The sequence below is a fragment of the Lepidochelys olivacea genome, assembly GCF_965140295.1.
Source record: "Lepidochelys olivacea isolate rLepOli2 genome assembly, chromosome: 14".
In the NCBI taxonomy this organism is placed as follows: Eukaryota; Metazoa; Chordata; order Testudines; family Cheloniidae; genus Lepidochelys; species Lepidochelys olivacea.
In genome coordinates, this window is record NC_140424.1 from 28,412,420 (window position 1) to 28,421,422 (window position 9,003).

A 9,003-nucleotide genomic window follows, 5' to 3' on the forward strand; every position below is an offset into this window, starting at 1 on the left:
TGAGGGGTTGGAGCAAATGCGGTTGTATGGTAGAGTTTGGCTGTAGACAATGGATCGTGTGGTGTGTCCTGGTTGGAAGCTGGAGGCATGTAGGTAAGTATAGCGGTCAATAGGTTTCCAGTATAGGGTGGTGTTTATGTGACCATCGCTTATTAGCACCGTAGTGTCCAGGAAGTGGATCTCTTGTGTGGACTGGCCTAGGCTGAGGATGATGGTGGGACGCAAATTGTTGAAATCATGGTGGAATTCCTCAAGGGCTTCTTTTCCATGGGTCCAGATGATGAAGGTGTCATCAATGTAGCCCAAGTAGAGTAGGGGCATTAGGGGACGAGAGCTGAGGAAGCGTTATTCTAAGTCAGCCATAAAAATGCGGGCATACTGTGGGGCCATGCGGGTACCCATAGCAATCCGGCCGACTTGAAGGTACACATTGTCTCCAAATGTGAAAGAGTTATGGGTGAGGACAAAGTCACAAAGTTCAGCCACCAGGTTTGCCGGGACATTATCGGGGATACTGTTCTTGACGGCTTGTAGTCCATCTTTGTGTGGAATGTTGGTGTAGAGGGCTTCTACATCCATAGTGGCCAGGATGGTGTTTTCAGGAAGATCACCGATGGATTGTAGTTTCCTCAGGAAGTCAGTGGTGTCTGGAAGATAGCTGGGAGTGCTGGTAGCATAGGGCCTGAGGAGAGAGTCTACATAGCCAGACAATCCTGCTGTCAGGGTGCCAATGCCTGAGATGATGGGGTGTCCAGGATTTCCAGGTTTATGGATCTTGGGTAGCAGATAGAATATCCCAGGTCGGGGTTCTAGGGGTGTGTCTGTGCGGATTTGTTCTTGTGCTTTTTCAGGGAGTTTCTTGAGCAGATGGTGTAGTTTCTTTTGGTAACCCGCAGTGGGATCAGAGGGTAATGGCTTGTAGACAATGGTGTTGGAGACCTGCCTAGCAGCCTCTTGTTTATATTCTGACCTATTCATGATGACGACAGCACCTCCTTTGTCAGCCTTTTTGATTATGATGTCTGAGCTGTTTCTGAGGCTGTGGATGGCGCTGTGTTCTGCACGGCTGAGGTTATGGGGCAAGTGATGTTGCTTTTCCACAATTTCGGCCTGTGCACGTCGGCGGAAGCACTCTCTGTAGAAGTCCAGTCTGTTGTTTCGACCTTCAGGAGGAGTCCACCCAGTATCCTTCTTTTTGTCGTCTTGGTAGGAAGCTCTCTGTGGGTTAATATGTTGTTCAGAGGTGTGAGAAATATTCCTTGAGTCGGAGACGTCGAAAATAGGATTCTAGGTCACCACAGAACGGTATCATATTCGTGGGGGTGGAGGGGCAGAAGGAGAGGCCCCGAGATAGGACAGATTCTTCTGCTGGGCTAAGAGTATAGTTGGATACATTAACAATATTGCTGGGTGGGTTAAGGGAACCACTGCTGTGGCCCCTTGTGGTATGTAGTAGTTTAGATAGTTTAGTGTCCTTTTTCTTTTGTAGAGAAACAAAGTGTGTGTTGTAAATGGCTTGCCTAGTTTTTGTAAAGCTCTCCAACACCACTTTCTACAAACCATTACCCTCTGATCCCACTGAGGGTTACCAAAAGTTAGTGCCTGTCTCACCTCCCGCAACCTGCAAGGTCTCGTGCCAGCAAAGGGAAGGTGCATTCTGCAGATCTGGAGCTGCACTCGCATGTCCTGAGGGCTGTCCTGCACCATGGTCACCACGGGCAGGTAGGTCATCAACCTACATTTCTGTCCCAGCTGCAGGATGGCCTGTGGTGCCTGCTTCCTCAGGCACCTGGAGATGCTGAAATAGGGGTGGGGTTGGCAGAGCAGGAGAACACCCCATGAGGTTAAGAAATGGCAGTGAGAGCCTTTTCCCTCCCTGGGAGATTACGGTGTCCCCCTGTGGGGACTCCCTTCCTGGCAGGTGCTGTGCTTTCGTTCCTGGGCACTGCCAGGAGGCCCAGCTCCCAACCCTAGCAGCTTGGCTGTTCCATCCCCTGCTGTGTACCAAAACTGACTTGAAAGGACTATCCAAGCCTCTCCCAGGCCTGCTCCCATTGCGGGTCTCTCTCCTGGCTGAGCACAGGCTGTTCTTATATCGCCCAACAGGCCTGGATCCTAGTTACATGCTGCTCCTTCCCATGTGACCCCTGCACTTATTCCCTTCACCTGGGGATAGGTTCAGTTGAGCTACTACCCCTTTCATGGCCATCTCCCCCTGGGACAGCCTGAAACTGGAAACCTGTGCTCGAACAGGAACTGTTTGCTAGGAAAGGTGCTGAAGACACACTGGAAAAGGAAATCCTTTGGACTGGATTGAAATTATTCCAAAGAAAAGTGGATGAGAGAAAACCTCCAGCGTTATCCTCCTAGCGAAAGAAAAAAATGAAGGTTTTTAAGCATTAGAGCCAGCTGGTCAGAAACAATCTTTCTTCTCCAGTGACGTGAAGTTAAAGGACACGGAGAGGAAGAAAACCTCCACTCGGGTTGTTACTGGAGCTGAAGTAGAGAGGCCAGGACAAACACGGCTAGGGCCCAGGACTGACTATCAGCAGATTGGCCATTTTCTATTCCTGACTTTTTGACCATGAGCAAATCTCCTTGCTTCTGTGTGCCTCAGTTTCCACAACTATAAAATAAAGCTACTCAAGGTTATGTTTATTTGTCTTCTGTTTTTCAAGGCGGGACACTTAGATACATTTGGGGCCTGTCTATGCTACCGGTCTAGAGTGTCTTTGTAAGCTGATGACCCCCACATGTTGTTCAGAAGCTATGGATGACACAAGCTCCTACATTTGTTCTGTGCTTAGCCCCTAGGGCACAGCTGGGCTGGGCAGCCTTTTCTCACTGTGCTGTGTGGAGCAGGTTATGGGCACGAGGGATATGAAGAGGCTCTCAAGGACTAATTCTTGAAAATAAATATCAATGAACTGCAACCCAAATAAAATATCTGGAGAATGAGAACGCAAGGGGTAGATCTATTAATAGGTTAATATCAAGAGGTATTCTGACTCTATTTTTAAAAATTGCTGCAACTGTATATAAAGCCTCAAGAGCAAAGATAAAGAAGAAGCCAACTGCAGCATACAGGGTACAGCACTATTTTCCCTTTCCAACAGCAGAGACCTGAGAACTTTTAAAGTAGGGGAGAGGCTTGTTTTTGTTTCAAAACTAAGTGGCACCAACTGTACTTTCTGATAGCTGTTGAACTCCATTTTAGGTCATCGCAAAAAGGAAAGGAGTACTTGTGGCACCTTAGAGACTAACCAATTTATTTGAGCATGAGCTTTCATGAGCTACAGCTCACTTCATCAGATGCATACCGTGGAAACTGCAGAAAACATTATATACACACAGAGACCATGAAACAATACATTGTAGGGAGAGTGGTCACTTTGGATAAGCTATTACCAGCAGGAGAGTGAGTTTGTGTGTGTGGTTTTTGGAGGGGGGTGAGAGAACCTGGATTTGTGCTGGAAATGGCCCACCTTGATGGTCACTTTAGATAAGCTATTACCAGCAGGACAGTGGGGTGGGAGGAGGTATTGTTTCATGGTCTCTGTGTGTATACAATGTCTTCTGCAGTTTCCACGGTATGCATCCGATGAAGTGAGCTGTAGCTCACGAAAGCTCATGCTCAAATAAATAGGTTAGTCTCTAAGGTGCCACAAGTACTCCTTTTCTTTTTGCGAAGATATACTAACACGGCTGTTACTCTGAAACCTGTCATTTTAGGTCATGTGATGGAGCATCTGATTGCTTCTATTTATACCCTAATATAGCACCATCAAATGCTAGGAATGCAGCAGGAAAATGTGAAGGGGGCTTGCTGGCTGAAGCAAAACGAAGGAGTCGAGTAAGTATACAGCTAGTCTCCAGCATCTAGGAAATCAGCCTAGATGGCGACTGGAACCTTGGCTCAGGTTAGAGTTTAGCTAGCTGCATTCTGCATGCTTATAAAATTGGGTCTTCTAGAGGCAACTCTTCTGCCAGGTGGTATCAGGAACAACAAAGCCCAGGTTCAATATTCAGAAGTTCCTGTTAACATTACAAAACAGAACTGGCTCGAGCCTCACTCAATCTGGGAAAACTTACCACCACCCTAGGCACCTCTAAGAAGTGAAAGTTCTCCACTTATAAGCACTGAATCTGTGTACAACACAAGAAAACTTGTATTAAAAGGAAGGGGGAACTCAGCATTAATTTGGAAAAACAGCACAAGAATGATGCAAAAGTATGCAAACCACAAGTCAACACCTCACCGTGTGTTGCCTCAGTTTCCCCCTTTGCCTCAGTTTCCCCCCCTTCCCTCAGTTTCCTTTGCCTCAGTTTCCCCCCCTTGTAGTACAAAAGTCTGAGGGACAAATGACCCTTTATCATACTATTCCTTTCCCCTCCACTGCGCTCTGCTCAGAGTTGGTTGTCCGTAGTCAGTGAAGTCCCAGCATTCAGGGGTGTGTTCATATGGGTTCACCTCCCACATCTCAAAGGGAAGGTCTAGCAATCCCTCTGTAGTTGCCACTGCCCACTGTCCCTGCTGCCACCTTTGCCACTGCTGGCACTGCTTGCTGCCTCTGTGATAACGTTTTCTGGGGTTCCATCACCTAGCCCTGTTCTTAGTGACTTCACCACGGAGGGGGGAACCTCTCTGCAACTGAAACCTCTGCATTGTCTTTCACTCCAACACTGTCCTCATACCAAGTCAAAGACTTAGCCTCCAGACCCAGTCACCAGTCACTTCAGCTCTAGTCATCACTGAGCAGAAACAAAGACTCTTAAATGAGTATGATCAGCTTTGTCTTTAAACAGAGGGGGAGGTTCAAATGGTGTCTATGACTCTATTTAAAGAGCCTACACCCCCAGGTAGGAACACCTGTCCCCAACCCCACTGTTTTGCTACCTGGTGCAATCATTAAGCACTCCAATCATTAAGAACTGGGCTAAATAGTGGAACCTCAGAACACAGCACCCTTACCCCCTGCTTAGTGAGTGAGGTTAAATTTAGGTTCAACCAGAGCATGTTAAGTACCTTTACTTATACAATCAGGATAACATTTCTGTGTCCTAGGGAGCCCCTCAATGCTCACTTGCAGAGGATACCCTATAATGCTCATCAGGCCTAGCACATTGCCCCAACTCTCTGTTGTCATCTGTATCTATAACGTGCCATTGAAGGTGTCACATGCAAACTGGTAATATACTGGCCATTAATATTAGCGCATGATGTATGTACCGGAAGTGTATAAAGAATTATAGATGTGTGCTGGAAATATGTTCCTCAAATGTGTTTGGCATGCAGTACCTAAGCACAGCCTGTCCTAGGCAAAGGAATGCTTCACAGGCTTGAGTGTGGCTCCAATGTAAATTCCGTAAGGTCTGACCAAAGACCATGAAAAGCACATTTATGAGCAAGGTTAGACAAAGCCATCAGGCAGTAAGTGGGGGAAGACAACCACTTAACAATGTTGGTGGGGGATGGAGACTGCACCCCTGCACCCACCTCCCCAAGGATGCTTTCCTGCTTCTTGAATAGGGTCAATGGACTTTGGAAGATATAAGTAGAGGGGGAAAGCCATTTGTCATCGTTCCCCTGAGAAGACCAAGAAATGAAGTGTTTTAGGCTCCATGTTGGATCCTGGCTAAAGACTGGCCAGTCATGCTGGAAGAATGACTGTGGTGAGCAAACTACTTTGAATCAAAATCTAAAGTGTAAGTTAGATTTTAGCCTTAGAAGCCTTATTTTTACTTGTTTGTAACCACTTCTATCCCTATTCTTTCTACTTGGTATCTCTTAAATCCAGGTTCTATTGGTAATAAACTTGTTTTACCTTTTACAAAACTATCTCAGTGTTGTATGTTAAACTAAAGGGTAAAATCCTCAGCTAATCTAGCAGGCTGGTGTGTATTCTTTCCCTTTGGAGGCAGCTAACTGGATAACTTCTGGGAGGGTCCAGTGAGAGGGACTGGATACTACCAGGGAGATGGTTTTGGGGTGACTCGGGACTGGAGGGGCAGTTGGTGTGTTGCTGGAAGCTGCTGGGTGAGGTCATTGTGCTGTGAGCAGGCTACTTGGGCGCTGAGCCGAAGCTGCACAGCACAGAAATAGTCAGGGTTACTGGGCAGGTGGTGACACAAACTCTTACTGGTCTGGGTGAAACCCCAAAGCATCACAATTTTATTACCCCTGCACTCAATACTGAAGTGAATTTTAACCCAAAACTCATCACTCTGGCAAAGCAGGTCTGTCTGGTGAACACCTAGGCAGAGTAGGAGTATCTGCTCCTGAAGTCTTTCCCCAGTTCATCACTAGATGTCAGGGGAGAGCTCATTCAGGCCCTGCTTATGTAAGGCTACTGGATTTTGTTGGAATTTCATATTACAAATGGATGCATTTCCCATGGGCCTTTTAATTAAGAAAAAAAACCTTGTTATTTATCTCAAAAATGGACACCTGATATTTTTCTGCTCTTTTTCTCTTTACCGATTGAGTCTGACTCACTTTTACCAGTATAGCAAGGCACTCTTTAATTAAAATTTCTGTGGTTTGCTTTAATTATCAGCTATGGACTCCTATTGGCAGAATGATCCCAGGTGTATGCTCTGCTTCCCTTTTTGTTTTTTCTCATTCACATGATTCATATTCAGGGTGTATTTTCCATTTCTTTTGTTGGTGTTCATCTAACAATGATTAAATGCATAATTAATATTTTAAAAGTAGCCGAAATGATTTATGCCACGTGCTCAGTATGCCATTTCCAAACTTGGAACCTGATCCTGGACCATAATATGCCATGGATATTTGAAGTAGAATACCTCAATAAAATCAATGGGAAGTTCTGTGTAACATTCAGTGGCATGATGTGGCTACATGAGAAGTACTGAATACCTGTAACTCCCACTGAAGACAAAACACCTAGTAAGAGGATTTCTAATTATATAAATCAGTGGTCTCCAACCTTTTTACTCACAAGATCACTTTTTGAATTTAAGTGCAACCCAGGATTTACCCCACCCCTGCCCCGCTCACTCCCCTTTGTTTTCCCCCGCCCCCATCCTCACTCACTTTCATTGGGCTGCGGCCAAGCGGCTCAGAGTTTGGGAGGGGGCTCCTGGCTGAGCCTGGGGTAGAGATGCAAGTTCTGGGAGAGAGTTTGGGTGCAGGAGGGGGTGCGGGGTGAAGGTTCTGGGAGGGGGCTCAGGATTAGGGTGTGGGCTCCCACCAGGCAGCACTTACCTCAGACAGCTCCCAGGTGGTGGCACAGGGGGGCTAAGGCAGGTTTCCTGCCTTCCCTGGCCCCACGCCACTCCCAGAACCAGCCAGCATGCTCCTGTGTCCCCTGGGGAAGGGTATGTAGCTCCACACGCTGCTTCTGCCTGCAAGCACCACCCCCGCAGCTCCCATTGGCCACAGTTTCAAAATGGAATTATGAGGTTGGGCTGCCCAGGTGGATGGGAAAGAGAAAATCTAGGCATTGTCCGAAAACTAAATGACTACTTTGACTCAGTTTGCAATAGGGATGATAATATAGAACCTGAACATGAAGGCAGGATAGCTGATGGAAATGGGCACAGAAATGGCAATGCTCACATCTGAGAGGAGAGAAAAACTTAGTTTAATGCGTTCAAATAAATCACACAGTTAACACACAAATTAATGGTGATTTAAAAAATTATTTGTGATTAATAGCAGATTTAATCACACTGTCAAACAATATAATACCAATTGAAATGTATTAAATATTTTTGGATGTTTTTCTACATTTTCAAATATGTTGATTTCAGTTACAATACAGAAAATAAAGTGTACAGTGCTCACTTTATATTACAATTTAAATGTAAACTTGGGTAAACTTTACATAATACTGTAAACAGTATTGGGTCTATTAAACAATTGGGTCTACAGTATCATGTGTTACAGTTGGGTCTTTTTTTACAGTGCAAATATATGTTTAATAAAAAATAATATAAAGTGAGCACTGTACACTTTGTATTCTGTGTTATAATTGAAATCAATATATTTGAAAATGTAAAAAGCCTCCAAAAATTAAATAGGTGGTATTCTATTATTGTTTAATGCCACGGTTAATCGTGATAGAAAAATTTTGAGTGATTAATTGCAATGTTTTTAATTGCTTGACAGCCCTAAAAAGAACCACTCTGAGCACAAGAATCACACTTTACTTCCAATGCTGCAGGCTGGGAACATGCTGCTTTATTCAACTATACATAAAAAGAGTGGGGTAAAACACCCACTAACTCAATAGGAGGTAAGGGAGGGGATAGAGCGTGGCTCCAACCCATAATACTCTGAGTAACCCAGTTAAGTCCTTGATGACCACTTAGCTACATTGCTCACCTTTCAATCTGCAACCCTGAGTTAGTCTTCTAAAAACCTTGGGAATGTTCTCTTTTACACAGGGTAGTGCCTCTCCAGGGCAGCCATGGCCTTCTCTAGGGGCAGAGGCCCACTGCCTCCACTCTCCTGCTCCAGCAGTTTTGCAAATACCCTCCTCTTGAGCTCTCCAGCATTCCTGGCAAAACTGCATCCTCTTGGCTTCAGCTCCTCCAGACTCATCACCCAAGAGCAAAGGCTCTGGCACCCACATGTCAACCTGTAAACGGATATCATTCAATGCCATCTTACGACTCAAACATCACTTAAACCGACTTTAAAAGACAAGGGGGCAGTTTGCTCTAGGACAGTACCTGGAATCCATGTTGGCTGATCACTATTGAAACCTTTAGTATAGACCAGGTCCTTTGGGCCCAAGTCTCTGTCTCTGGATCATAGTCATGGTTTTGGGTTCTGAAAAGCATGGCGGACGTGGACCTGGGGAGTTTATGAAGCATTTCTCCATAGTTCTGGAGCCTCTGGCAGTCTTGGTGCAGCCAATCTAAAGTGATCTGTTAGTAAGTGTTTTAATTTTAAGTACTGCCACCCTGCTTGAGCCTGTTAGAAGATGTTTGGGGGTCATTTGTCTTCATGAACAGGCTAATTTATTTTTC

The 9,003-nt window shown here is 45.4% G+C and overlaps 1 long non-coding RNA gene across 1 annotated transcript; it reads left to right on the top strand.

The window, feature by feature from the left end:
* The first annotated feature begins 2,953 nt into the window (after positions 1–2,953).
* On the top strand, positions 2,954–5,793 carry LOC311531278. Its single transcript, XR_014714172.1, has 3 exons — positions 2,954–3,217; positions 3,733–3,853; positions 5,531–5,793. It is a non-coding gene; the product is annotated as an uncharacterized lncRNA (long non-coding RNA).
* The last annotated feature ends 3,210 nt before the right edge of the window (positions 5,794–9,003 follow it).